We start from the raw sequence: 25,551 nt of genomic DNA on the forward strand, positions 1-25,551 counted from the left end.
AGTGGTTAAGATGCTGGCTGGATCTCCTCTGGGTGGAAGGGGGCTAAATTCTTCTTCAGATTCATCTTCTTACTTTTCTTTCTTGCTTCTGACCTTTAGTCTTCAGAGTAGTGTTGGTGGGCACTCTTGTTGGCCATCCTCCCATCCTAGTTTAAATACTGGGCAGCAAACCATGCACGCTCACAGTATGGCTCACCAAATGCTCTCAAGATTCTCTCATATTGCCAGAGTTCAGATGGGATTGGGTGTCCTCAGCAACTGCACTGTCTCTTCGTTCTGGCTGGGGTTGCAAACTAGAAGTTGCCAAAGGAAATCTCTCTTTAACATTCCAGAATGTCCCAGGGGACTTCTCTTGCTGGTGGACCTCAACACAGAGGTCTGTTCCCCCCACCCTAGCATCAGTGTTAGGACAAGGAAATTGACCCTCCTTGCTGAGGCAATATGGCAGCATGCAAGGCATCTTGCAAGATTTTGGAGAACTGCAGAAGGCATTCAGATTTTGTTGCCCAGTATTTAAAGAGGAGGCGCCAAGGAAGATATACTTCATGTTTTTGCTGAAGGATAGGAGTGGGGAGAAAGAAGAGGATCTGAAAACGAGGGTACCTGTGTTGCCCAAGCAGGTTTATAGCTGTGGGAAGTCAGATGACATGTCTTTGTGAACGGATTATTCTGTACACGTGGTTTTATATTGGGGGAAAGTGATTTGTTTTCAAGGATGGCTCTTAATATTGGGTAGTTTTCATATAAAATATTATGCTGGTTGAATTTACGTCTACAATTACTAGGTATATTTTAATAATGTTTTTAATTTTGGAAGCAGTTTTAGAAATGTTGAAGTACCTAAGGTCTTAGGATGCGCAAAGAGGTTATTTTTTCCGAAGTGTACTTTAATATATGTTGTAAACTGTGGATGGATGATATTATTCCTTTCTTTTTTTTTCTATGCTGAGTTGATACTGACAGACTTGCTAGTGGAAAAAAGCACTCCAACCCTGTCAAGTTCTTATGCATTCTTTGGTAATTAGTGATTTTTATGAGCAGAAAATCTTTTAAGCCACTTTTGATTAGATCACCACCCCTCCAGCCCCCTAGCTTATAACAATAAACACAGCATCACATTCCCCATTTGTCTTGAAATAACAAAGACTTTATTGGCAAGAGTTTACTCAGTGGTGGTAGCCTTTAAATCTTGCAGGAATAAATGTATGTTTCAAAAATGCTAACTTTAAAGTAAGAGAATGCGAATACATTTGAAATCGAGTTCCTGTTGTGAGGGTTCTGCCTTTTGTCAAACAATCAACAGTTCATAAGATTACTTGGACTAAAATGGTCTTCCAAAAGCAACATACTAATACTATACTCAAAAGTATTTACCCATCATTAGAGAATTTATGTGGTCCATGTGCTTTTATCTTATGAGTTTAATTCCAAGAGCAGCAGCTGAGATCGAATAAAGACCATTCTGCCAAGACAGTCAACAAATATATTTTAAAAGAAGCATCCAATACTGGGGCAGGATCACATCCATGCGTTTAGTGTTAGTGGCTATGAGAATGATTAAGTAGACTATGCAAAGGTGTTGTCCTCTGCCAGATGATCTTAGGAAAGTTGGTGGAAGAGATAAAGGTAAATAAGAACCCTGCAATTATTATTATAGCTTGTAATATATAAATTATTCATGGTTGATGTCCTGCTGCACAAGTGCCCTGGTTTTGAATTTGAGGAGAGGTGGCTACAATAGAATGCCATGCACCCATTTTGTGGTACCACCCTTCCACTAAAGGTAAGATTAAATATTAGCCTCAAAGCCAAAAGAGTACATATCCTTTGGTGTCACATAGCTTCCATTTGAAACTGAGATTACTTTAAAGAGTAATGTGTGACGTGCGTCTAATGCCTGTATATGACCCTTTGATCCAATCCCTCCCAAGCCCTGGTTACCCATCTCCCATACAGTTATCTTTTGTCATCAACTGATCACTTTTATCCGGCTTTTCATTACTGTGTTGAAACATGCAACTCTCTACTACATTTTTTAAAAGTCCATTAACTCATCTCTTATTGGCTGAAGTCTCTTCTTCCCTTTGCCTCCAAATTTCTGGAACGTATTGCTCATTACTGCTATCCTGACATTCTTCTTTTCACCTCCATTCTTGATCACTTACAATCTGGCTCTTTTACTTACTAGACCCTGGAAACTGCCTTTGCTAAAATCACAGATAATTTTCTCACTGCCAAATATGAAGCTGTCTTTGTCCTCCCCTCTCTGTTACATTTTGATAGAAGTCAGCCTTTTTTCATAAGTTCAGTTTTGGTGCTCCCGCCATGAGGAATGGGAGTATGTGTTATGAGCAGTCCTCCTGTTGTGAGTGGTTACCATTTTTTGCACATATTTCCATGTACACAGTTTCAGTAAGTGTGAATAGAAGCCCAGATGTTTGAGGCTTAAAAGATCATTAAAATCACTAATTATCACTTCTCTACTAGCAAGTTGTCTGTATCAACTTGGCAAAAGAAAAAAAGAATGATAGTATCTTAGATTTACAACATTTATCAAAGTACAGCTCAGAAATGAAATTACCTCTTCACACATCCTAAGATCTTTGGTTCTCCAATATGGAATTATTCCTCTCTTCATAACTTTATCTGACTAGTTTGAGGGATGCTGCTGAATTTCAAAGTCATCTGAAGGAGAAGTTCTGCTTCCTCGCTGCCCAGTTTTTTCCCTAGCTTGGATGGTATCTCTCAGTTGGAGATTTCCTCCTCCCCCTCCCCCTTTCCACGGCAAACCACTTTATCTGCCCTGTTCACTGGGAGTGATGCAGTGGCAGCACAAGGCAGGCAAGAGGAGACAAAATTCTTACAAAATCATCCTCCATAGTTTTTTATCCTTCCACTCCACACACCCCGCAAGTCTTTTGCCCCGACACAATAAAGGCAAAGACAACTGCACATGGGTTCAACTAATTTTGCTTATTTATTTAACTTCATTTAAACGACTGATCTGTGTCACTCTTTATATAAATAAGCCAACCATTTTGAGGGAAAGCTGGGCTAGGCAACCACTTGGGATGCCCAATGGGCAAGTTCACCCTGGCTCCAAGTTCAGCCAGTGGTTATCGTCAGCCTTGTTTATCCCAGCCTGCACAGCCGTTCTGTGCCAAGAGGTGCCCAGCTCCATCCGCATCCCCTGATGGGCCACAAGGCACCTTCTAGGTTCGAGAGATGCTGCTCAGCACCTGGGGTGCACCTTAACAGTGCCACCCAAGCACATGGCATGCAATGGCCAGTTCCAAATACCTCCCCCCCATCACTGTGATGCCTCGGGGTGCTTGCCAATTAACCCTACCCCCGAGCAACCTGCCCTATTCTTACAAAGTCATTCTCCATAGTTGTTTATCCTTCCATTCCATCTCCCCCTCCCCAATCTTTTCTAGGAATTGTAATTTCCAGAACTCTTATCAGTAACTACATTCACAGAATGCTTGATAGTTAATGCCAGGTGTTAATAAATTACAATAACCAGAATGCACTGGAGGAAAAGAAATTGTAGGAATAAAGAGCAATGGCATTAAGATGTCAGAAGTTCACGAGGGAGCTTTGGCTCATAAAAGGTCATACCCTGGAAATCTAGTTGGTCTTTAAGGAGCTATTTGACTTGGATTGTGCTCTTAGCCTGAATTTGGGGGACCCCCTTCTAAGCTTGGGTGGCTGTGGCCATGGACTCAACTTTTGTTGTTGATGATGAAAATGTTTGTATGCTGCATCTTTAGAGACCTGGTTGAGGCAGCTTACAATATAAACAACAAAACAATAAAAATTAACAACCATTAAAAACCAGGTAATAAAATATGCAAACATAAAAGGACATAAGCAGATTACTAAATTTTAAACAATGCAATAAGAATGATAGAAAATACAAGCAACAACGAAAAGCAACAACGAATAAACTGAGTTACAGAATAGAAAATGTTACTTAGATATGCATATGGATTGCCTCTTTGTCTCCTCCCTCCTCTTTCCTATAAAATTATTCTTCCAAATAATACCTTTTCTATGAGGCCTTTGGCTTAATGTCTTAATCATCATTCACAATTGAAATCAAGTTTTAAATATGTGCTGCTCTCTATACTTCATTTTCATCCTGTACTGCTCTGTTCTTTCCCTCCCCTTCTCCTGTTATTCCCCCCACTATCACTTTTTGAATGGTAAGATCCTTGGGCCCTGACTTGTATGGTTCAGGTGAGCAGATTCTGGAAGCTAAGCAGGGTTGGTTAGTACTTGGATGGGAGACCAGGTTTACTACATAGAGGCAGGCAATGGTAAACCACCTCTGACCGTCTTTTGCCTTCAAAACCCTACAGGGTCACCATAAAGATGATGATAGATTTATATACCATCCTTTAGGATAACTTAATGCCCGCTCAGAGTGGTTTACAAAGTGTATTATTATTTCAGCAATCACCCTGTGATGTGGGTGGGGTTGAGAGAGCTCTGACTCAAGGTCACCCAGCTGGCTTCAAGCAGAGGAGAGGAGAATCAAACCCAGTTCTCTAGATTAGAGTCCTGATGCTACACCAAACTGGCCATAAATTGCCTGTGACTTGACAGCACTGTCCACCACCACCACCATCAAGATCCTTGCGATGGAGGTCTCTCTCCTTTTGCCTATGAAGTTCTCTGCAGTTTCATGTACAGTGATGCTGCAGTACAATTATTACAGATCCAGATCACGATAGTTGCCAGATCTGCATTTTCCCATCTTCGTCAGGCCAGGCAGCTTGTCTCCTCTCTTTCCTCCCGTGACCTAGCTACAGTGATCTACATGGCAGTCACCTCCAGGGCCGTTTCCACACTACTCACCTTCTTCCAGAACGCTGCAGAACGTCGCGAAAAAACCATGGAAGATGGCGTCTTCTCGCATGAATTTTGTGCGACATCGTGCAAAACTCACACGAGAAGATGCTATCTTCCGCGGTTTTTTCGTGATGCTCCGTAGCATTCCGGAAGAAGGTGAGTAGTGTGGAAATGGCCCAGGTTAGACTACTATAACTCACTTTATGCAGGGGCTAGGCTACTCTTGAGATTGACCCAGAAACTGTAGCTGGACCAGAATGTGGAAGCGCATGTCCTCACCATTTAGAGCACATATACATCAGGCACTGGTGCAGCTACACTGGCTCCCAGTAGAATTCTGGATCAAATTCAAGGTGTTAGTTTTTACATTTAAAGCCTTAAGTGGACTGGGACCAACATATCTACAAGACCATCTCTCAGTACGTCCCCCAGAGGATGTTGCGTTCCTCTAATCAACATCTACTGGTTATCCCTGTCCCAAAAGAAGATTGCCTGGCTTTTTCAACTGTGGCATCAACCTGGTGAAACAGTCTCCCAGTTGAGATCCAGGCCCTGCAGGATTTACTGCAGTTCCTCAGGGCCTGTAAAACAAGAGATGTTCCACTAGGCTTATGGTTGAGGTGATGGCAGTTCATCTCCATTGGACTCCCCTGCTTTGTCCTCTGCTTTAGTTTTCTTGGCAGATTCTCACCCACCAAGCTGCGTTGTCATCTCCAATTATGGTACTTAGATGTGTTCAGCAGACACCATCAAATATTTAATGTTGTTTAATTGGTATTTTAGATTTTATAGATTAGTGTGTTTATTGTAATTGATATTGTACTTTTATTGTGTATTATCTAATGCTGTTGTAACCCGCCCTGGGCCTGCTATTTATCAAACAAATATTGAACCAATAAATAAATAAACTTAAGAATGTACTATTATTATTAAAACTCTACTATTATTATTAAAGTCCATAAGAATAATGTTACACTTGTGAACAGAGCATGGCAGATAGAACACATTTATCCATACTGGACATGGCAAGGGAAGGTGGGAAGGGGAAAGAAGAGGTCCACCTGTTTCCTGTCACTCCAGATTAATAGATTGTGAGGGAGGGAGAGCTCACTCACTGAGGAGCTGCCTCTACCAAGTGGGGGGGGGGCTTCCTTGAGTTCTGAGAGAGGAAGTTGAGAACGACAGCTTCCAGCTTGATGTCAAATCGGCAGTTAATGCTTTTGGAGGTTTAAAAGAGCACTGAGGCTGTGCAGAAGGGAGTGCTGACTGGAAGGGAGGGTCACTTAACTAAAGCCACTTTAAATTTATATACATTCCCCGTGAACAGCTTGGCACTCCTCCTGAAACTCCATTTGATAAGCCTGTGTTTATATTTTTGTGTGTTTTTTTAAAAAAATTGTTTTGAATATTTTATAAATATTTCTATTTTAAAGAATACTTTATAATGTTTGAAATGTTTGAATGTTCACCACCTTGGAGACCATGAACTGGGTAGAAAATCAGCATAGAAATATTTTAGATAGATAATAATAATATAAAATATTAAATTTTATGAGCAAAATACCCACTGGTATTTTAATTACATTTCATTCATGCCAACTTGATTGCTCATGAAGACTAACAGTGCAATCCTATGAAAATTTACTCCAATCTAATCCCATTGATTTCAATGGGATTTCAATGGGATTAGACTGGAGTAACTATGTTTAGGATTGCACTCTAAATCCTTTCAATAATATAGAAATCCTTTCAATGATATAGAACTAGAAATGCAAAGGAAAAGCTGTTTGTAAATCAGGAATGAATGAACCTAAAGCTATTTACTGGGGAGGGGGGAACCCTTATCTGCATGCTATATAATTTATGGCAAATTATCGTTCTAATCTTGTAGCTAATCGATAAGAAATGGGAAGCCGGGAATAAATTTTTATAATTAGAAAACTTCAAATATCACTGTTTTGATGACCCAAACAAAGTTCAGCACATAATTGCACAGGACTTCTCTGTTGGTCAGTTGCCTCTGCCCAATTTTAGCAGGCTATTTCCCCAACTGTCCATGTTGTTGTCTCAACCTGGCTTCAAACCATCCTGATGACAGAAGATTATCACTTTAAGCTATTTTGCTATGTGAGGTTAGACTGCTGGGGTGGATGGATCAAAGCAACTTACCACTGTTCCATGCAAATGGTAGCCACTCTTTTCTAGAAATGGATATCATCAGACCCACATGAGATCTTTTATTTTTACACAGCAGTTAGTAATGAACAAGGTCAATTTTGTGTCAAGTCAGTAAAAGATGCCATATGGAATCTGGTGAGAAAGAGTTACCTCACTTGGCTCAGAATGCTGGAAAAGCAGTCACAAACTATATCCTTGTCTTGGAAAACCAGCTGGGCAGAATATTGCCAGGGTTCAAGCCCCAAAGTAGCACTGGTCATGTAGTATACTGGACTCATTCAATGAGCCAGTGAAGGATACTTCCAAAGAGCTTATGTTCACTTTTTCCTCTCATCATCTTTAATCTGAATATTACATCTGGATTTTAAATGGGAATCTGTACTCCCTCACCTTCCCATCTTGGCTCTTATGAAAACACATACTTGGATTTAAAATACAAGTATTTCTGTATTTCATTTGATTTAGCGACTAATTCTTATAATTCATGAACAGTGGGGCAGAAGAGACGAGCAATCATTTCTTTTGTGATGGGAAAAATACCATATATTGATGGATGAGCATGTAATTTGTGTGAAAAATGTTTTGTTAAATCATCAACACTAGGTTGTTTGTCTTTTGGATCAATGACCCCTTCATGGCTGCAAAGATTTTAATATTCTTCTTTTTCCCATTAGCACAAGCAGAAAGTTTTAAAGCAGCTACTGTTCCATTTTGATATGAATAGATAAATTGTCAGAAGTTGCCAGCAACGTAGCTTCTGCATTAGAAGACTGTGTTGTAAGCAACACTGCATACAGTGTTTTAGCTGGTAAACACAAACTGTGCACATTTAGTGGCACATCTGAGTTCTCATCCTTCAGTTGAATTTAATGAGCTGTAACAGTGTGATGAGATTGGGGAGAATGGGCTTAGTGTGTATTGAGTGGAAGCCAGATATGGAAGGTCATTGTTCAAGAACTGCCCTTTCCCACCACTTATCAGCCAAAAAGGAGGGGTTAAGGGTGGAAACTGTGTACAGTGCATGTAGAATACATGGGAAACAGACTTCAGAAATTTAACCACTTTGACTGCAGTAGCTAAGATATGAGAACAGGAATAGATGATCAGTTTGAGACTTTTAAAATGGCTCAGCTATATACTTTGTGTTGTAGCAGTTCAGTGTGGAACAAAGCATCCTAGAGCAAGCAATGGAAGTTTGTACCATAGCAGTTTTCAAAGAAAGGCTAGATAGCCATCTGTCAAAACTCTTTAAATGCAATGTAGGACTAACAAATTGATAATGTTTTCCATTGTTGTTTGACACAGTAAGGGTTCCATCCTCACCATCCTACCACCATAAGGAATTTTACTCAAGTAGTATAGTACCAAGTCAGTTAAGGCTTGTGGCTATTGGACAGAACTTCTCAATTACCAAGGGAAATAGAATTGCTTTGGTCTGTTTTTGCTTTTAACCCAAGTCTGATTTAGATCTTTGTTTCTAAACCGTTTATATTTCCTTGTTCTGAGCATCATCTAAAATGAAAAGAACCAAGAAAGAAGTCTCTGAGGATTACATAACATCAATTATTGAGATCTCTGGCAGCAGTATTAAATTTTGTTGCAATGAGTTATTTTCAGAGCTGCTTATCCTGTGTTGTCCCCAAGAGAAACAACGAATGTAGACTCTTGAGATCAACTAGAAAAGAACCAAAATAAGTTGTTTGCCTTATATCAGGTTCATACGAGACTATCAGCGCAATTCTAAACAGAGTTATACCTGTCTAAACCCATTGAAATAAATGGGATTGGACTGGAGTAACTCTGTTTAGGATTGCACTGTATGTGTTACAAAGTGCCAAATTGGGTTATCTTTAAAAAATAAACCCAAGAAGCCAGATGTAAATTTACATGCATGCATGCGTACATATATATTCTTAACAACTGTAGTAACGTAGCTCATTTATGTATGCAGATGTAATGGCTCCCTCCTAACTGCCTTCAAGAGCTGTCTTCAAATCTACATGTTTTCCTTCTATTCTCTTGCACTTTCAGAAACATATTCCCCTCTCTCCTCTTAGCTGATAAGAGTGTACTGAAATGCATTTTCATATTAGGATCTGATTATTGTTAAAGGGGAATTGTGATTTTTGCTAAGCATGGTTAAATGAAAAGCCTATGTTTCCTTCAGTTAAGCTGGAGAGGATAATTAGTTGCTGAGAAGAGGAGGTGGGAGGATGCAGCATGAGTTTCCAAAGGAGACACCAGTTTCTGGCTGAGAGGAATCGGGGTGTCTTAACTGTGCTACACCAAGATTGTGGTCTTATACAACTTCTGTGTTAGCCTGGTGGTTATGTTTAGACTTAGTTGGAACTAATAAATGTGGAGATATTTTTGTCAAATGCTACCTGTTTCCCACAAGGTGGGAAATTAAGACCTTACAAGTATATTCAAGAAGAAAACAATCGTAATAAAATTGTATTGAACTTGAAAAAAAATCTATTGGACAAATCTTCTACAATTCTGAGAGGGTTTTTTGGATAACAAATGAGTGACCACTGTTTTGAACTACTGTGTAAATTATTTAAACTGCCAAACAGACTTAATTTAATGCCATTTTTAAAATGTGACTTTGTTATTCAAATAATATAAAATATTTAAGTTACATAAATTAAACTAGTAAAATAATGGTATTAAATTCATGAAGGATAAGTCTGTTGTCTATGATGACTAAATGGAAGCTCTTTGTTCAGAGGCAGTGTGCGTCTGCATGCCATTTATTAGTGAAGAAGAGGAAATGAGGAAGGTGGTAGCTGTAGCCTTCACTGCCTCCTTGTAAACTTCCTGAAGGCATCTGAATGTCCCCTGTAGGAAACAGTATGTTGTACTGGATAGACCTTTGGTCTGAATTAGTAGAATTCTTCTTATGCAAGTTTAATAGCACATTGTTCTTAACTTTCTTCTTTCATGAGTATTGTACTGCCTTGTGAACTTATTATTTATAATTCTGTGAAAAGACATACTAGAAAAGAACAAATGCATTCTATATTTCCTATCTACTACTATACTACTGTAATATAGTATACTCTTAAACGTACATATAATTTACATATTAGTTGGGCACTTTCCCCCCTAAACTGCTATTTCCTGTGTCATAATTTTAGGAAAGGGAGGAGGAGAAAGTTAAATAAATTAAAATACATATAAATAAATAAAATACAAAACTGGAAATGATAAAATTGGAAATGATGTCCTGACACCACGGTGATGGTCTAGGATTTGCCCAAAACTCTAATAAGAGTTTTAGGATGAATCCAAAAGTGTCGCCCCTAACATTATGACATCGTTTCCGTTTTTTCTCTGGAAGTGACATTGTTTGCCAGCACACCTGTCCCCACTCCCCAAATCATCTTGTTGTTATCTTTTAGATAAAAATGCAATACATAATAAGATTGACTGTTTAAATATTACAAAATTTAAGTCAGCATCTGATGATATTCACCCACAATGACTGGGGCAAATGGTGTAGGATTGCCAACTCTGGGTTGGGAAATTCCTGAAGATTTTGTAGTGGAGCCTAGGAGTAGCTGTGTTTGATGAGGGGAGGTACTTCAGTGGGGTATACTGCCATAGGCTCCACCTTCCAAAGCAGCTATTTTCTCCAGGGGAGCCTATTACTGTGGTCTGGAGATCAGTTGTAATTCTGGGAGCTTTCGAGGACTTACCTAGAAGTTGGCAACCCTAGTGATGGGTGACTGGACAGTGATCCTGAGCCCCAGCGAGTAAGCATTCCGGGGTGGGGGAAAGCAAGACCTTGAGGGTAGGAGAAGGAGCCAAGAATGGGTTTTTAATACATGCAGCTGTTTAGCTATCACCTAATGCCCAGAGGGTGAGAAAACAGACTCCAGGCAAGGTGCTGGAAGAAATCAGTGGGGCAAGGTTGGGGCCAGGGAGTCCTACAAGCCTTGCACAACGTGTGAATTTACATAGAAGTCTTTATATTGACCAAGGAGGGAGCATTCTTGGACCTTACCTTAAGATGGGAGGGTGAGCCCAGGATCACCAGGAAGTGAGGAGAACAAGGTGCTATATAACCTCCTCTCAGGCAATGTGAACTGAAAGGATTGCAGGAGGGTTGCAAGCACAATTCTCAAGACTGGGATCAAGAGTAGAAGGATACTAGAGCGTGAAAGTTATATTTTACCTAGTTGTAAATGGGGAAATTCCACATCATGTGCTGAGTAAAGATAGCATATTCAACTTCCTAAAATATTGTTGAGGAGTCCATTCACTGTAAGTTCAACATTTACATATACATTCTCAACATTTTTGATTGCGCTTCCATCGAGTATTCCTCATAATCAATACATAATACTTGTAGTAAAATAATCTGTTCTTAGGCAATCTCTCTTTAAATCCAAAATCAGATTATTAAAACAAAACTCTTGGCTCTGAATTACTTCATTGCTTTTATTTACCTTTCTTGTGAGTTCAGTTAAAATTGTGGTGCAGCTCTGTGTAATTTTAACAGTAACAAACTGCTAGAGATCCCACCTTTTCAATAATGTCCCTGCATTATTTTTGCAGCTGTACAACCTTACTATAAACAGTGCAATTGTTATAGTGTGGCCTGACTTAATGTAGCTTTCGTATAGCTGGATTATAACCGTATTTTGGTTTTGATTTATTTTCGGGCTATGCAGCCAGATGTGCACGCCCACACCACAAATAACACATCCTTGGTACTCTGCTTGGAATTCTCTGCCAAAATGATACTAAACCATAAGTGTTACTTATTTTTTAATGTATCATGCTGTATAAATTTTTTCTGTAAAATGGTCCAAAATGCACTTTCTCTCGCTACGCTTGGCTACTGCTAGTGCTGTGTGTGTGTGTGTGGCCCAGACTCCGTTTCTGCTTGTTGTAATTAGTAGCAAACATTTTTTGCCAAGCTCAGCAATTACTTGTGTGGGGGAGGGAGGGACACGTAAATATGTAACCAAGCTTCCTTATATAACTTAGTAAAAAATGATATGAACAAGAATAAAGCTTTAAAATGAACATACAGAATGTTCCAGAGTAGTTTTAAGTTGCAAAATGATGCCCTACTTTTGTGTCTGTCTGTGTACAGATGTGCGTTTTTTTCCAATGCAAGGAGCTGAAGGCAAAAGCATATGACTTTACCATAGAAATGGGAAATATAAGGAACAAGAAACGGCTTCTTCTTGCAAAAAGGAGTTTAGATTGTTGAGCTAATATATGCAGCACCACTGTACAATGGCGATTATAAGTGCCAGATCTGTGGGCAGTATATAATCCACAATTTTCTGGGAACCGTGTTCAGTCAAATGTCCTGTGAGATTCAAAGTAATTCCAAAATCAAGAAGCCAGATGTCCTACTTTGGCCTTGATGAGGCATGATGGACAATTTTTCCAGATGCATTTTGGCTTTGACTAACTGCTTTTCTGTTGCTGGATATAATAGTTTAAAAGCAAGCTACTTTTTTTTTTGCTACATAGCTGGTATAAATTACCTTTCATAGTCATAAATCTACTCTGTGAAATTTGCCAAGGTTAGTTTCCTTGACTATTAGAAAATGTATTTTGTAATAGTAAGAACGCATGCATAACCACTTATGTCCAGATTTGGCATTTACCTCTGGTGCTATTATACATGATGTTAAAAAGGTGAGTTCCAGGCAGCCAAATTCTAGTGCTTGTACAATTTTATTCACGCTGATGTACCACAGTCATCTCTGTAGTACGAAGGTTAAACAGATGACATGCATGAGAAGTGGAACTGATCCCTGTCCTGCTTCCATTTATTATTTTTTTAAAATCTGGCTGTGTTTCCCGTGTGCACTGTCCTTGAGCAAATAAATGAATCCCCAAATGCAAAGCCCTTCCAGAGGCTTTGGCACCAGGTTGCTTTCCCATTTGCAGGATTCCTGGATTAGGTACAGGAGAGAAGAGGAAGGCTACAGCTAGGCTCCTGTCCTTTTGCATATCTTCCAGAAAGCCTAGACTCCTGTCCTTTTGAATACCAGCTGTCTCATCCCCGCTGAACTCTCTCCTCTTCCAAATTCTATCCTCCTCAGACCTCCAGGAATTTACCAGACCAGACTTGGCAATCCTAACTAGTGCATTTCTGATTTTTTTTCCCTATGGAAAATAAGGCTCCCCCCCCCGATAATATTCCTTGAGAACTCTCCCCCCTCCATGGTATTTTCTCTATTTTGCAGCCATTTAAGAGTTCTGGTGCTTAGATACCATTTTTTCTTTCAAATGCCTGTTGTTCTTGCTGGCTGAATGGTTTCTGTCAGTAATTACATAACTAGTATGACATCATGAGCGCCAATTTGGTGTAGTAGTTAAGAGCGCGGGACTCTAATCTGGAGAGCCAGGTTTGATTCCCCACTCCTCCACTTGAAACCAGCTGGGTGACCTTGGGTCAGTCGCAGCTTCTAGCTCTCTCAGCCCCACCCACCTCACAGGGTGTTTTGTTGTGAGGATAATAACATGCTTTGTAAACTGCTCTGAGTGGGTGTTAAGTCATCCTAAAGGGCGGTATATAAATCTATTGTATTATTATTATTATTATTATTATTATTATTATTATTATTATTATTATTATTATTATTATTATTATTATTATTATTATTATTATTATTAGGGATGCTGCAAATTTCTCAGAAATATTTACCTTGTATAAGACAGAAATCAGTCTCACCCAATAAGGGATATATTTAGATTGCAATGAGCATCTCAAACAACTTCCACTGCTTTACACACACTGAATAATTCACTTTCAGTCAACTTTTAATGCACTTTAATGATGGTTTGCAAGAGGATTTTCTCGTTTCACATAAGCCACTTCCACACAGCTCATTGTTCCTGCCCCTTTCCCGCTTTAGGTCTGTGTTTTACTGAGTCGTCCCAGCAACTCATCCTCCACATACAATACCTACAAACGCTTACATTTGGTGGTGGGGTTGCAGGAGAGCCTCCCCCCTCCCCCTTATTTTTTTTAAGTGATTTTGGAATGGAGGTTGGGTACTTTCGTCATCATAGATTAAAAGTGCCCATCCTTCCTTTAATTTTTTTTTTTTAATTTGCACATGCACAATTACATGCAGCTACTATTGCTAGCAGGCTTCTGCAGCTGAACAGAAATGTGAAGAAGGAAGGGAAAGAGCTTTGGAGGAAGAACTTGGTGGAGATTGAGAGGAGTAGGAAGTTTCTTCAGAAACACTTCAAATTCATATGCCAGAAAATGTAAAAACAACCCCGACAGAAACCCACAACAAAAGAAAACATTGGAGCAAGAGTAGTCCTGGTAAAGACACAGAAAACCGAGTAACAAAACAATATGCACACACCTGAGGAAAAGCCACCACAGTTCTGAGTGTGAACTGTACTTCTAAGGATGGCCACAGTAAAATCCAGTTGCAAAACACATTGAAAATGAATCGAAAGTGTGTTATTCAGTGTGTGTGAAAGCACTAAGTCTGTAGTTGCATGATGGTCAGAAGCTCACTCACAGCTGACTGCGGAATCAAGGGGCAGTCTGGTGCTTAACTAGGGTTGCCAGGTCTAGGTTGGGAAATTCCTGGAGATATGGGGGTGGAGCCTGGGGAGGGACTTCAGCAGGGTATAATGCCATGGATTCTACCTACTAAAGCAGCCCTTTTCTCCAGAGAAACTGATCTCTGTCATCTGGAGATAAACTATAATTCTGGGAAATATCCAGGTCCCATTTGGTAACCCTATGCTTATCCATCCCACTTCTCTGTAAAATAGCTCCAGGATGAAATTGCAAAAGAGAGTTCCAAGTTAGTCAGGGGACAGAAATATTGCAAAAGGGAGAGAAAAAGCTCTCCTCCTTCCCTCCAAGATGAGCAGGGCAATACTTTTAATCTCTGTATTGAAAAAAGAAGGAGCTCCTTTCTGTCCTTTTCTCTGAAGCCAGGAGTTTGGGGTGAAGAGACGTGCAGGGAAATCAACCAAGCTTCTAATCTCTCCCCGCCCCTACATTTTCTGCATCTCAGCAAGTTTGGGAGGCAGCAAAATTCATAGAATTATAGAGCTGGAAGGGATTGAAAGGGTCATCTAGTTCCAACCCTCTGTACAATGCAGGAAATTCTCACCTACCCTCCACGCCCTCAGTGATCCCTACTCAATGCCCAAGGGAAGGCAAAAAACCTCCAGGAACTCTGGCAACAGACAGTTTTCATAATTCCCCAAGCAGGGCTGGTGCATCACTGGAGGCAGGTCCGGCAATTGCCTCGAGCGCAGAGGCGCCAGAGGGGGTACAGGTGCCCGCGCCGCAGGACACACACATGCCAAGCATTTCCCCCCTATCTCCTGCCTGTCGCCTCACAAACTGGAAAGGAGCGGGGGAAAAGTGATGTTTGTTTTGCGAGACTGGGGGTGGGGATGGGATGGAATAATGGCAGAAGAAAGCAAAGGGGAAGGGAAAGGAGAAAGCGGGAAGGACCTAGAGAAACAGCTGTGCTTCAGGGTGTGCTCTTTGAATGAGTTGTTGAAGACTCAAATCCTTCCAGGCTCAAGCCTGCTGGACACGAGGGTACCCAAAGACCATTCCAGGGTGGGCTGCTGCTGCTCTCTTCCAGGATGCCCTTGCGTTGGGGGTGGGGAGGGGGGCTTGTGCATGGAAGAAGGATTTGCGTCTTCAGCAGCTCATTCAAAGCGCACACCCTGAGGTGCAGCTGTTTCTCTAGGCCCTTCCTGCTTTCTCCTTTCCCCTTCCCTTTGCTTTCTTCTGTCATTATTCCATCCCATCCCTCCAAGAAAACTTGCACGACCCTCGTCTCTAAGTTGCCCTGTGCTGCTGCCGCAGCTGCCGGCACACAGCTGCGGGCCAGGAGGCTAGGGCGGTGTGGGGCAACTGAGCAGTCTGGGTGCACACGGAGGCAACAACAGCCTTGAAGCTGCCCCCGGCCTCAGGCGCCAGAAACTTTGGCACTGTCCCTGTCCCCAAGTAGAGGTAGGTTTGATGAACATAGAATGACAATGGAACCATGACTTTCATTGAGGTCCCTCGCATACTTTGTGAGAACTAATCCATACTCAGTTCAGTGTAGCTTTTAAGAAAATCTGTTGTAAGTGTTAGTACTAGCTGAGCTTCTGTCTGAGCCTAGGCTCCTGAAGCCCTCATTGCTATTGGCTGTTTTTTCTGCTGGCTGCATCCAATCCATACTGTACAATAAAGTCCAATCACAGCACTGTAAATGTTACTTTGTATGTAGTTAATGCAAAATAAGGACTCTAGCTTCATGTGCCTATTGGTTGCTGGTTATCATTGAGGCAGGATTTGTGTGTATATAGTTGGCTCATGTTGAGCTTGTGTTGTCTGTCTGCTTCCAGTTCTCAATAAAGATGTTTCTATGAGCTGAAATCTCAATACTTAATAATAAGAATGTGCAGTTTCTCTCAGAAAACCTTAACACTTTTTTCTGCTGGCATATGTGTAAACTACGGGGGGGGGCTGAGGGGCTCGAGCCCCCTCCGGATTTGGCCAGAGGGGGCTGAGCCCCCCTGGGCAGCCAGTGAACTACATGGGGGCTAAGGGGCTCAAGACCCCTCAGATCTCACATGAGGGTCTCAGTTGCAATAGCCGATGAAGCACAGGATTGTCCCCCACTTCCTGTTATATCATATTATAATTTCTGTGATTCTTTGGGGCTTTGTTCCTGTTTTTTGCTTGTATATATTAGTGTGTTTATTAAGAATTTATCATTTTTAAAGGTATTGCGGTTTGCAGGGCTTTTTTTCTGGGAAAAGAGGTGGTGGAACTCAGTGGTGGAACTCAGGATGACACAATGATGTCACTTTGGGTCAGCTGGAACAAGGGGGGAGTTTTTTAAAGTTTAAATTGCCCTTGGCGAAAATGGTCACATGGCTGGTGGCCCCACCCCCTACTTTCCAGACAGAGGGGAGTTTAGATTGCCCTCCATGCAGACTCCCCTCTGTCTGGAGATCACCCGCCATGTGACCATTTTCAAGAGGTGCCAGAACTCCATTCCACCACGTTCCTGCTGAAAAAAAGCCCTGGCGGTTTGTATAAACAATTTACAAATAAATGTTACAGAAGAATTAAGAGACTCTGATAGAAGATATTTGATTTTGAAAATCAGGCTCCTGGAAGGCAAGATTTACACACTAGCAACAATATATGCACCAAAAATGCAAGAGAAAGTTTTTATGAAAATGTTTTCCAATCCTCAAGAAGATAATGATCTTCAGAGACATGAATGGGGTAATGTATCTAAGAAAAAGATAGGTGGGGAAAAAAACAAAGAAGGCAAACTTTCCCAAAATGTGCTGTCTCCCTTCCTATCAAGAAACTATTTTTGAAGTAATATTTTAAATAGTATATGATGGCTTCAGTGGGTTAAATGTCTAAAAGATTTTTGATCCTACAAAGGGAACACAAAGCTTACAAACTATCAGCCAAGCTTGTGTCTCTTTTACATTGTGGGTGACTGAAGCAGTTTACATAAATAAAAGAAAGGACCAGAGAGCATGTGAGATTTTGACAGCCATAAATCCAGAGATTTATTTACTGCCGCTGTTAAGGCCAGAAAGGGGCATTTAAACCCCACGAACCACGAACTGGTTTGTAACTGATCCAGTTCCGTGGTTCGTGAAACCCACGAATCACGAACCTGCTGGTTCGTTGTTGTTTTTTGTTCCATTTCCATGTCTACTCATGAGGACTTCCTCCTCAGAACAGATCTGTAGGTAGGAAGCTCTCTTCACTTTCCTATCAAAGTATGGAGTTTCTATAGTAAAGAACTCTTGACTTCTTTTTTAAAACTAAAACTGTTCTAAAACTGCTTCCCTTTTAAAACTTATACACTCACACCAGCCAGCACGCTCCAGCCACCCATCATCACGTTTTCTCTGCAGTCAATGCTACTCTGTTAAGGACCAGTTTCTATTCCTTTTAACAGGGAAAAAAGTGAGTATCTATTTTACTTTCCAATAACCTTATCATTACATTGTATTTTGGAAATGGAACACTGGGAAAGGGTAGGCCTTATGTTTCCTTGTTGAAATAGCTTTTTGTTTGTTTGTTTGTGGCTTTTTTTTTTTGCTCCGTGTGGGAGAACAGTTAGTTTTTTCATGGTAATGTATGGGGGGGGGGCTGCTTCAGCCACTCCTAAACTCCTCTTTCAATTTCCATTCCATGTTTAAATGGAGAGGTGGTATCTATTGCAGAAAAGGACAATTCCTAAAAATGAGTGCTGTCTCTCTGAAGCAATGAGAAGCCAGCCCTATCTGCATGAACAAGATTGGAAGGGTGTGTGTGCAGATCAGAGGCCTTTTAAAAATTTCCTTTTTCCCTGTGTCCAGGCTGTGATTTGGTTAATAATGTTTTTTAAGGTGGAGTTTAAGCAGTGTGCTAAGAAAGCAAGGTATATAAAATCCTAGGTAGTATAACTGCGAGTTTTCTTGGGGTCATGACTAGCACTGTTCTGAATTGCCTCAAAATGTGCTTGTACTCACTTATAGGATGAGTTTGAAGTGAGAAGATGGGAGTTTGCTACTACTTTGCACTCTGTACACTGCTCAGAAATCGAGTGCACGGCAACTGTTTTGTATTCTGCCCTAGTTCAGACTTCAACCATGCATTTACCAAACGAAGGCATCTGCAATGTCATAATTTAGTACATTTCAGTACTAAGTCACCCTTATGAATAAGGCAGAATCAAGACTCCTGTAAATGAACGTCCAGGAAAACTTTTAAAATGTTCCCTTACAGGCTTTTCTGTGTTGCCTTTCTTAGTGTCAAATTTGTGACCATTAGTTTGTCCTATACACATGGTATGTATAATTATAGATCATAAAGTAACTATCCTAAAAGTGAATTTCAAAAACAGGACACAGCAAGAGATCGCTGAAATAGCACTATAACCACTGACCAACTCCCACATTTTCCTAGGTTTGGCCCAGCTCAGGGGCATTGTTAAGGGGGTCCCCATGGGTGCTTGGGTACCCCTAAATTTGTGCGGAGCCCCTCCCTAAATCTCCCATGGCCCTGCCTCCATAGATGGTGGCAAAGGAAGCCCCTCCTTGTGATGTCATTGGCTCCTCCCTGTGATGTCACTGGCATAGCAATACCTCTGGCCCGGCCCCAGCCACCCCCCCTGGGAAATTGGAAAGTCTATGTCCTTGTCTGCTGGATATTACAGTATATTGTTTGGTATTTGTAGAATCTGTGTCCTAGTCAGCCTAGACCAGCTGGTCAATAGATTTCACTGGTTAGTTGGAGCGGTGGTTAGTTGGAGTGTCACATTAGCACAAATGTATTAAAGCTAGAATTCTAAAGCTGCTGGTGGTGACTTCCTTTATGGGACATTGTGTTAATGAACCAAAACTCTCTTTCTAAAACATAGAGTGGCTCTTTTGGGATGTAAACTGGGTTCTGCCAGGTTCTGTTGCTCCACTTTTCTGGGTTTGAAGTGTAGCATTAACTGCTGCAGCACAAGCCTATGTTTATGCTGCTGCGGTGAAAGTGTTCATACTGATTTAGTGAGCTCTGGATATATGTTTAAATATTCCTTGGCTTTCTTTTAAAGTTTTTGCTTTTGTAGGCAAGTATTTAATTACAGGGATTACTGCTAAGTAAACAAGGCCACTTGTTTTACCTGCTTTTCATTTTACAGAGGTTCTTAAACTGTTCCAGCATTCTTTTGCTTGGCTTTTAAAATGCTGCTCTCATCACTTTGTCACCCCATGGGAATTATTGTGATTATTTCATGAAATAAGATGGCATCACATATTTTTACTTAGAACACTGACCCATGCTGAGCCAAGGCATAATTGTTGATTTTAAAAGAACAATCCTAAAGTAGCCACTGAGGCCAAGGAGGTGGCATGGTGTATTTGACTTATTATAACATAAATGGACAGCGTAACTAGTGATTACATTATCAGAAATACATTATACTGTTAACATCTTTTTTTCTGATGAAGGGAGCATTTTGACTCTTGAAAGCTCATATCCTGGAAATCTAATGGGTTTTTAAGGTGCTAGTGGATCCAAATCTTGCTGTTCTCCTACAGATCAACATAGCTACCCACCTGAAACTACCTTTTTTCAGTCTCTCTTGCAGGGCTGTTACTATGAACCCATAGGAAGAGATTCTCTCCCCACCACCCCCACCATCATGTGAAAACAAATAGCATCTCTTCCTTGGCTCCATAGGCCCCAAAGGTGATCAGGGATCCTGAAATTCAGCATCTCCACCCCTTCACTCAGTGACACTGCTTTTTGTTAGGAGCTTCAAGCTCAATTTAAATATGATGTGCATAAGAAGACTTTAACCACACAGTGCCATAAATATCTTATGTATCATTTAAATAAGATTACTTCACTGACACTGTTAGCACACTGAGGAGTCATAACAAGGATGGGGTGTTATGCTGGTGTGCTAACATTGCAGCTGAGGACTCAGTTCAAATGTCAGGTGTTGCTATGCCACACAAGTGAGAGTTTTTGCTTGACCCAATATTGCTTGACCCAATAGTATATTTAAACTGAGTCCCAGTCTATTTGTTGCAACTTCAACTGCAACTTCTCCTCCTCCTCTTCCTCCTGGCAAGCCCCTTTTTGCCGATCTCCTGTTGAGTGGAGAATGCAGCCCCCTCCTCCCAATTGTCTGCCAACTCACCTAATGTGTGTACCATCTCCCACCCCATGGGATGTATTAGGTCAGGGGTTGGTATATGGGACACTTTGTAGAGTTGCTGCCTTCTTGCACTGGTTCTTATGTTTTAATGTATTTTACTGTGATTAATGTATTTTAATGTGATTTTTACTAATTGATATCCGCTCTGAGCCCGCTTGCAGGAAGAGTGGGTTATAAATCTTATAAATAATAATAGTAAGTACACACAATAAAAAGGGAGGTGGTATTAATTGAGCCCTTAAATTTATACTGTGTCACGGCCATAGCACTCCGGTAGTACGCGTGTGCCTCAAAAACTGCATTATTCTCAGTACTCAGTATTCTTTCTTTAAAAGATATTAGTGCATATTTAAGGGGTAAAACAGCTTTCTAGTTTAAAGATACATAGGCAAAGTTCAGCAAATCCAACCATCACAAATCAACTCTGAACTGTCATAAGGTATAACTCCCCCCTTGCCACACTGTCAACTTTAAAAAATGTGTACATTTCATTTCTTATTACAGTTGTTTTATATTTTATCAGCAAAGATTCCAACTTTCTATACTTTATTTCAGTGAACAGAAGTTAATCATTTTTCTACGAAGAAATGGAAATGTTTATTCTCTTTGGTGCTGTTTATAGCCCTGTTGGCTTCTTACTGGAGCATCTGCTGCCCGAACCCCATGGGTTCTGCAGGAAACAATGAAGTAAATTAAAGGGCGGTGAAGTGATAGAGCAGCAGCTGAAGGTGTCTTTTTTCCTGCCATGTTCTCCTGCCCCAACCATAGGCATAGTTAGTATTACATAATTGGCTGGTAATGCTGAGACTGGTAACTTTTTTTGTAATTCCTCATTCTGTTATGATTTTCCAGAATGTTTATATTTTATCATTACATCTGTATGTAGGTTTTAGTTAGTTCAGTGCTGCAATTTGAAAAGGAGATGGGGATTTCTAGCAGCTTCCTGAGTCTCAGCAGGTTGAAGAAGTGTATGTTCAACCTATTGGGGTCCTAGTTAGACTGGGATTATGCAGATGTACAGTTTAGCTCCTTGCACAAGAGACTCCATCGTTAACCTGGAGTTAGTTTTTCAAAGAATGCTTGGGAAAGTTTGGCTTTTGTGCTAAGTATAGATTTATTTTGGACAACCTCTGATACATAATTCAGAACACATTTCTGCCCTAGCTCAGAAATGGATTTTCATACTCGTCCATGACCTCAAGATAACAGATCCTGTAGCGTCATAAGAAGTTGAGAAAATGGTATATTAATTAAGACAATCTTTCCTGAAAATGTTTGGAGTACTCTTAGGAGTACCTGTTGACTTTAGCTGCTATGTCCGTAGAACTGTGGTATAGCAGGCTGAATATGGTTACAGATGTGACTGCAATTTACTAGTCCTATATTTCTAGCACCATTGATTTCCCTGGTTAGTTGACTGAGGTGAATGAAATGGAGATTACCAGAATGTGTGTAGTGCTGACTTTGCCAAACTCTAGAGATAGCTGCATATATTATGTTGAATTTCCTTGGTAATTGCAGCAGATATTGTTGTGTCACTTCCAACTTGTGTCAGTAGTAGAGATGGGCGTGAACCGGAAAAAAATGAACCGTGCGGTTCGTGGTTCATCGCATTTCACAAACCATGAACCATGAACTTTCATGAACCTGCCCCGGTTCGCAAACCGGTTCATTTGGTTTGAGAAAACATCACATTCACAGCAACAAATTGTCAGTTCTGGGTCAGCAGAAGGTCACTTCCGGGCCAGCAGAAGGCCACTTCCGGGCCAGCAGAAGGTCTGCAGGAAGTCCATCCCCTGTTGCCTAGGAAACTGATTGATCAGTGCCAGGCTGTCTGCAGTGACAAATCAAATGAACCAGCCTAAAGTTCGTGGCAGTTCGTCAGAAATTGATTCTGACAAACCGCCAGTTTGCAAACCATGAACCAGCCCGGTTTGTCACAAGCTTTGGTTCATATTTCAGTTCGTGCCCATCTCTAGTCAGTAGGTAAAGCTTTTGGTGGGACTGAAGTAATTGAAGCTGAATCCAGATAGGGCTGAGCAGATGGTGATGACTGTCAGGGTTCGCTACCGCCCCCGCTGGGCAGGGCAATGGGCAGTCTGCTCCTGACGTCAAAGGGGGCCAGGAATGCTGCAGGACCCTGCTCTGTGGAAGGAGGGGCGGTATACCTCACCCAGACTCCCTCTCAGTCCACTCGCTGGTCTGCTCAACCCACACCACTCACCCCCTTTGATCTGCACCATCTCCTCTTCCATCCACTTTCCTCTTTGCCTGTGCTCGTGCACTCTCACTCCATTACTCCTACTCAACCCCCCCCCCGTGCTCTTCCGAGCCATCCTTTATAGGGCTTCCTTTCCCTGCCCCGCCCTTCTTCCAGGCTCTTTCCCTCTCCTGATGCGGCCCAGCTGTGCCTGCCCTCAGGTGTTTCCCTCCCATTACTAATCCCTCCTAGGCTTCCCTGCCTTTCTGGCAGGCTGTGGTTAAATGCGAACGATCCCCAGCTGAGGTTTCCCTGGCCTTGCTCCTGAGGAGCTGCCACGGCCAGCCTCTCAGCTGCCTGCCTGTTGATGCTGGGCGTGGCTGCCCTTCCCTGGCTTGCTTTCCCCTCTGGTTCTTCCCCTCCCTTCTTGGATGCTGGCTGTGCTGTCTTCGCTGGAGCCTCTGGACTCTCCGCCTCGACTGCTGAGGTGCCGTGCCTGTTCCACCCTGGCACACTCTCTGTCAAGGCAGCTGGGCAGTTGACTCCCAGGGGTCTCCTGTCCTTTTCTCCAGGTAAGTCCGGGGGCTGGGCTGTTGGCCCTGGACAATGACATACACATGGTAGAAGGAAGCTTAGGAACCCCTCTGTTTACTTACAACTAGGGATGCTGTGAACTTTGCTGCAGTCAAGCTCAGCAGGCAAACATACAGTGTTTGACGGCTGTGGTCACCCACGAACGGAGCTTTGGGTGTCCTGACCCTGCTACTGTACAAATTGAATAGCTGTGGTGGTAGAATTTCATTTCCTTGTCTTGCAAGTATTTTTGCTTCTGTGAAATTGATTCTTTCCCCAGGGTCATGGTTGGTCAGGTCAGGTAATTAAATGACAGGGGTAGGGAAGCAATGCTTTCTATAAGACTGTGCAAAAATGCACATGTGCAAAATAACTTTGTTAATACAGACGGAAATGAATAACAGTTATAAGGGTGGATTTTTAAAAACAATATCCCATTTATATTCACTGGCTGACTGATTTGTTCATGATTTAGTTGTAAAATTGGCTACTGAGTACTGTATATTAACAGCAGGTTTGTGGTGGAGGGGGAAAACTAGAACTCTCATTGAGAGTTTGCTGATTTCACTGTTCTGTACTGTTTGAATAAGCTGCCAGAGCCCTGTACTGTTTGAACATGTGAAAAGTAATGTGATGAATTGGCTTGAGCTGTTCATGAACAGTCAAATTGATCTATGAAAAACTGGTTTCCTGCTTGCAACCAGCAACTAGAATATGAACTGAACGAATGAGTGTTCAAGCATTGCTACTTACAACTTCATTTTAGAATGCTGCAACTTGTCAGACTTTGGGAAGTGCAGAAGGAGAGGAAGATGTTTATCCATTGACCTGGGTATTAGACATCATTCAATTGCAATAATTTTTAATATAAATCAGTGTTCTCAGTGACTCTTTAGGTGCTTGCCTTAGATCACTGACTTCCAACCCATTCAAGTGTCCCTTTTAGCATCAGAAAATTTTGTGGGGGATCCCTCCCCTGCCATGACAGTAGGTGAACTATGTGTTCATTGGAAAAAATATACAATGACAAAGAAGATAAAAATAGCAATGATTAGTGCATATATGGATTCACGGACTCCTTGCAATAACTTCATCCTCCCAGGGGTTTCCAGCCCCCAAGGTTGAAAACCACAGCTTTAGATCTTGAAAACTTTGTTCCAAATATTAATAAAGACATTGACTTAGGATGAATTCATCCAATTTATGCAGTAAATCCATCTCTGGAGATCTGCTCTATATAACCTTTCCCCTTTACAACTCTAAGATAAGTTCAGGAACATAATTCAAAGAATGATTAGAGACATATTACATATTACATATTAGTATAATTTCTTGGCTTCTGTCCTGAGCTGAGTGGCCCCTTCTTCCTTCTGAAAGTGTGTGCCCCTTCAGCAGTCTCCAGTGCCCTTTTATTTCTCTGTCTTTGCTGACCCCAGGAACCCGTCCTCTTCCTGTCTACAGGATCGTCCTCTGTTACTCTCACCTTGGCTGCCTGTGGCCCTCAGGTTTAGGGGTGACTCAGTGATGCCCACTGTCCTCCTTTGGCCAGGGACCTCTCTGCGTGCTCTGTTTAGGATGCAAGCCAGGTGTTCACAGAACATAAAGCACAAGTCCCATTTATAGACTGATCTTTTTCTTTACATATAAAACAAACTGACAAGTGACCTCTTTTTCTATGTTACCCATAGGCTTTTTTTTTGGCAAGCAGTGTTATAAAGATGTGGTTCATGTATGCATTGCCCAAGCTAGATGTGCTTTATCTCTGGAAGCCAGATGAAATGTCACATGTTCATTGTGAAACAATTGTGTATATAAGCTGATGCAGCAAGGGTTGAAATTCAGGCTGCAGATAGAGTGGGAGAGATGTTTCTCTCCCTCTGCACATCAAGAATACTTTGCATAGCCTTTACCCTAACGCATTAGCTTCCTCCTTGCAGATCAGTTTAGTTTACACATGGGGAAGCATTCAAACATGCTACCCATGATCATTACTGATACAGCACCGGCAAGAGCTATATATAGTAGTATTCTTCTGAATATCTTCATGGG

At 41.4% G+C, this 25,551-nt stretch overlaps 1 protein-coding gene across 1 annotated transcript in view; it reads left to right on the top strand.

Annotated features, from left to right (window-relative positions):
* ADGRA1 (adhesion G protein-coupled receptor A1) overlaps positions 1 to 25,551 on the top strand; it is a 519,857-nt gene that overhangs the window by 103,581 nt on the left and 390,725 nt on the right. The gene's annotated exons all lie outside the window — the stretch shown is intronic.

The sequence above is a fragment of the Eublepharis macularius genome, chromosome 6, assembly GCF_028583425.1.
Source record: "Eublepharis macularius isolate TG4126 chromosome 6, MPM_Emac_v1.0, whole genome shotgun sequence".
Classification (NCBI taxonomy): Eukaryota; Metazoa; Chordata; class Lepidosauria; order Squamata; family Eublepharidae; genus Eublepharis; species Eublepharis macularius.